The 5,379-nt window shown below is 44.0% G+C and overlaps 2 non-coding genes across 2 annotated transcripts; both read left to right on the top strand.

Moving 5' to 3' along the window:
- Window positions 1–2,629: 2,629 nt before the first annotated feature.
- Window positions 2,630–2,712, top strand: TRNAL-CAG (transfer RNA leucine (anticodon CAG)). Its single transcript has one exon. It is a non-coding gene; the product is annotated as a tRNA-Leu (tRNA).
- Window positions 2,713–2,898: 186 nt separating this feature from the next.
- On the top strand, window positions 2,899–2,981 carry TRNAL-AAG (transfer RNA leucine (anticodon AAG)). The gene has a single exon. It is a non-coding gene; the product is annotated as a tRNA-Leu (tRNA).
- The last annotated feature ends 2,398 nt before the right edge of the window (window positions 2,982–5,379 follow it).

The following is a 5,379-nucleotide window of genomic DNA, read 5'->3' as shown; positions in this document are numbered from 1 at the left end:
GTCAAGTGATCGATGATCACTAGAATGGTATCGTGACCAGAGCTAAGAGGCATTTCCACAATAGAATCCATAGACACAGTGTGCCAAGGAGCTGGTGGTGTGGGTATGGGTCTGAGTAGACCACTGGGTCGTTGGTGCTGTGCTTTGGCTTGCGTACAAACAGAACATTCTGATATGTATTTCACAGTATCTCTCCGGAGTGATTCCCTCCAAAAGTATCTAGACATGGCTTGTAGTGTTTTCTGTGTTCCCATGTGTCCGCTCAAGGTAGTGTCATGGATCCAATGTAAGGCCTGTTGCTGCAGTGGTCCTTCGGTGATGTACAATCTTTCATCATGAAATAACAACTCGTCTATGACAGAACGGTGTTGTGGTTCTTCTATGACCCATGCGTCTCTATCTAGGCCGATAACCTGTTTCTTAACCTCTTCCAAAAAGTCATGAGTGGTGGTCATAGCCATCATCTCTGTTGGGAAGGAAGCCTTCTGCAGTATTATGTGCGGTTCTTCTGCTCGGTCTGAGCTGACTGCAGGGTTAGGCAAGGGTCTTGAAAGCGTATCAGCCTTCCCATTTTGTGGTCCTGGTCTGTATTTGATCACAAAGTCAAAGTCCAAGAAGAACAGTGACTGTCGAAATTGTCGAGGGGTTAAGGCTCTGGCATTCTTCAAAAACAGCAGATTCCTGTGGTCGGTGTATATTTCCACCATGTGTCTGGCCCCCCATCAGATGGTGTCTCCATTCCTCACAAGCTCTTTTTATCGCTAGTAGCTCCTTATCGGTTATGCTGTAGTTTACCTCACAGTTTGACAACTTCTTGGAGAAGAAGGCGACAGGATGAAGTTGGCCTGTGTCTGGGTGTCGTTGGGAAAGGATTCCTCCAATGGCATAATACGAGTCATCAGTTTCGACAATGAAAGGCTGTGAGGCATCAAGATGTCTTAACACTAGAGCACTGGTGAAGCAATTTTTTAAGGTTTGGAATGCCTGTTCTGCTGGTTCCATCCATGTAAATGCAGCTCCCTTCCGTAAAAGGAGTGTCAATGGTTGGATGATACAGGAGAAGTTCTTGATAAACCTCCTGTAGAAGTTTGCAAAGCCCAGGAAACTCTGTAGGGCTTTCACACAAGAAGGGGTTTCCAATAAGGAGGTTTTTGATTTTATGTCACGTCATTTTCAGATGCTTTATTCAAGAGATGTTGCCACTATAAAATGCAGAGCAAGGGGAAAAACACAAGTGATTGAGCGAGTGAGTGAGAAGGAGTGTTGAGGAAGGAGAGAATGAAACAAAGACAGAGTGAGTGAATGGCAAGTAGGCATAGAAGAGGAATCTATAAGTGAAGGAGACCTGCTTTTCCCTGCTCTTGACCTCCCTCCCATCCCCCAAACAACCACAAACATACCTTCTGTGCAAAGTTGATATGTAGAATTTCACGCCTCAGCAAGTGAGGGTGAGTCCCAGGCCAGGGGCTAAAGAGCAAAAGAGTGCCAGTGCTCAGACTTTCCCTGCTAGGAATAGTTTATCTAGAACAAGGCCTACTCTCTTGTATCCAGCAAGGATCTAGAAATCCTGCATGAATCTGCAAGGCACATTGGCAGCATAAATTTGCATAAACTGCCCCACCTATTGCCTTCCTACTTCCTGTGCTGTAGTTGTTTGTGTAGAGAGAGAGGTCGCAGGCAAAGAAATGTTGTGAGTCGGATACAGGACCCTAAATAGCTGGTGAGAGGTATGTGGTGTTCTAAAAGCATGAAAACTGTATACCTGTGAAATAAAGTGCTTTCGTATGTGTTCTTCTGTGTTTATTGTCCTGTGCATAAAGTTGCACCTTGTGTTTGAAGGTTTAAAATATTTCAGGCTTGCATGGAGGTAGACATTTCTGAGTAACTTTTATTCATTTCTTAAATGCATATACTGTCAAGATGGCTGAGAGGTCTAAGGTGCTGTGTTTAGGGCGCAGTTTCCTCTGGAGGCGTGGGTTCGAATCCCATTTCTGACATTCCTTTTGGAGATATAATCTCCTTTATCAGGTTAACATCTGATGGAAGTTGCATCTGTTGGTCTTCACCTGGCACGTTATTCAGTCCTCGTCTTGTCAAGAGAGCTGGGGTTCCTCATATATTTAGGTTGTATAACGTCTTGCTGACAAAGCGCAATCCTTACCAAATGAGCATAGGACCCATGTAAGAGGTCATGTGGAAGAGTCATGCTCTTTTATGCCCTGGCCAGACGGGCCCTGCAAATTTGGAAGAATGCCAAGCATCTGGTAGACAACTGGACTCCAGCACACTTACAGCCATTTCCTCAGGGCTTTGATCAGGGGCTGCTTAGATTTGCATACTCCACCCTATGTTGTGACTTTGAGATCCCTTGTTGAAATTGCTTTAGCCAGCCAAGAGGTGGCTATTGACTCAATTTCAAAGCAGCTTTGAGCCGTTCAAGTGGCTGGTGAATAGCACTTTCTCTTTGTTGGCCTCAAAGTTCTAAAGAGTTCTCCATAGGTCCTGCTCTGTACAGATTGTTCAAAGATCTGTTGGAAGTGCATATAATAGGATAAGTAAATTGAGGGCATTCCTTTTCAGTACCTCACCTGCATGGCCGTCTGGCCTCTGGAAGACAGTGGGAAGGCAAGTCAGGATGGCCGAGTGGTCTAAGGCGCTGCGTTCAGGTCGCAGTCTCCTCTGGAGACGTGGGTTCAAATCCCACTTCTGACAATCCTGTGTTTACTCTACTTATTTTCTTGAGAAATATGATCATTTCCCTCGCAGTGGCTTATATGATTGTCTTCTTGGAAGAGTGCAGTGAGTTTTTTTCTTGCTCTAGCCACTATTGGCCTAAGCTCTGTGCATTTATTGGTTCCTAACAACTTTCTCACCCTTTAGATTAAATAGCAGCATGAGGTCAGGATGGCCGAGTGGTCTAAGGCGCTGCGTTAAGGCTGCAGTCTCTCCTGGAGGCGTGGGTTCAAATCCCACTTCTGACAAAACTTTAATTCAATTTTCTCTCCGAGTCCCTTTAGAATCTCAGCTAAAATTTGGCAATGTAAATAATATCTGAATAAGTACCAAACTTCAGTTTCAACTGCAAATACACGTTCCCTATTCTATCTTTAACGCTAGAGTAATATTCTTCTAGCACTCGTGGTGTTTTATGTTTTTGTTCTGGGGTACTTTAAAAATGTTTTTTATTAAAGAAATGGGTTACAATAAGTCTTGTGATGTTTTTGGTTTCCAATAAGGAGATTCTTATTTTATATCACATAATTTTCAAATGCTTCATTCAAGAGATGTTTCCTCTACGGAATACAGAGCAAGGAGAAAGAGCACAAGTGATAGAGCGAGTGAGTGAGAAGGAGTGTTGTGGAAGGAGAGAATGAAACAAAGACAGAGTGAGTGAATGGCAGGTAGGCATAGAAGAGGAATCTAGTAGTGAAGGAGACCTGCTTTTCCCTGCTCATGACCTCCCTTCCATCCCCCAAACAACCACAAACATACCTTCTGTGCAAAGTTGGTATGCAGAATTTCACGCCTCAGCAAGTGAGGGTGAGTCCCAGGCCAGGGGCTAAAGAGCAAAAGAGTGCCTGTGCTCAGACTTTCCCTGCTAGGGATAGTTTATCTGGAACAAGGCCTACTTTCTTGTATCCAGCAAGGATCTAGAAATCCTGCATGAATCTGCAAGGCACATTGGCAGCATAAATTTGCATAAACTGTCCCACCTATTGCCTTCCTACTTCCTGTGCTGTAGTTGTTTGTGTAGAGAGAGAGGTCGCAGGCAAGGAAATGTTGTGAGTCGGATACAGGACCCTAAATAGCTGGTGAGAGGTATGTGGTGTTCTAAAAGCATGAAAACTGTATACCTGTGAAATAAAGTGCTTTCGTATGTGTTCTTCTGTGTTTATTGTCCTGTGCATAAAGTTGCACCTTGTGTTTGAAGGTTTAAAATATATCAGGCTTGCATGGAGGTAGACATTTCTGAGTGACTTTTATACTTTTCTTAAAACCCTATTCTGTCAGGATGGCTGAGAGGTCTAAGGCGCTGCATGTAATCTGAAGTCTTTCCTGGAGGCGTGGGTTTGAATTCCACTTCTGACAACACTTTTATTCAATTTTCTCTCTGAGTTCCTTTAGAATCTCAGCAAGAAATTGGCAATGTATATAATATCTGATCAGGTCCGGACTGGGAATTGAAAGCAGCCTTGGCACATTTTTCCAGAGCAGCCCCCATTCAGCTCACAGCGGGCGAGCGAGCCCGACCACTAATAGGGGAGTTTGGGGTGGTTCTCCCCCCAGGAAAATGTGGAAAAAGACAGACCAAAATGGTGCATTTTACAGCATATTTTTCATTACAAATGTAATTGTATTAACTTTTAAAGCACAGTAATCAGTGGATGATGACCTTAAAGAGCACCAGGTTATCTATATGTTCCCATAGACAGTCTTACAGAGAGCACCAAAAGTTGACACAAATGTAGTGAATCAGAGAGCACAGAGCATAAGTGAGACCGGCCCCCACACGGTGTGCAGTGAGCAAACGCAGTGAGGGACCACTACTGGGGGAGTTTGCGGGGTTCTCCCCCAAGAGAGCCCCGTCATCTCAGGTGGCCTGTCAGAGGCAGAATGAAGCTATTAGCCTCAAACTCTGCAGGATGGCTGGAGGGTGACATCACTTGTTGTGTCACAAAAGAGCTGTCCATTCAGCTATTGTGCTTGTAATTGTGGCCTCCTTATTGTGTCATAAATAGCTTTGGATAGCACCTAAAAAGCAGTCTTCAAACCTCAATGCAGACCAGCTAGTAAAGGACTTAAATACAAAATTAACAGGATGGTGCAATCAGGGTTTTGTCTTTGAGAAATGTTTTACAGTAGAAGAAACACAGCACGCATGGGGCAAAATTAGCTGTGAGGCAGTGCACCATTTTCCCTAATTAATCTGGTCCAAATAGGTAGAGTAGTGCTTAACTGTCAATGCACTAGACATTGAAACAGATGTCGAAAATCCTCACCATGCTCTGAAAAAAAAGCATACTGTTCCGTCAAAGCTAGACATTCAATGACTATGAGTGACACTTTCTCGCGAGCAAAAATCAAGCAATGAACATGAGGGAAACATATAAATATCAGAAATTGCACCTATTTGAGCAACAAGGAACTCTAGGATCTAAAATTGCTGCACTAGTGCTGCTGGGAAATTCCATCTGTAACTGGCTCTGCGTGAGACTGCGATTGCACCAAGCGACCCACCCACTGCTCGAGTGGCAGTGGTCTGAAAATACACACAATTACAGCTTGTGTGATAGCGGCTATAGTTAGTGGAGCGCTGTAAAGCTATGCAGACCAATGGTTTGTCAATTTTCCAGTATTTCATTTCTGAAACGGACAAAA

This window comes from Triturus cristatus, chromosome 6 (genome assembly GCF_964204655.1).
Source record: "Triturus cristatus chromosome 6, aTriCri1.1, whole genome shotgun sequence".
Lineage (NCBI taxonomy): Eukaryota > Metazoa > Chordata > Amphibia > Caudata > Salamandridae > Triturus > Triturus cristatus.
The sequence above is the reverse complement of the archived record's forward strand: the minus strand, read 5'-3'. Positions and strand labels throughout refer to the sequence as shown.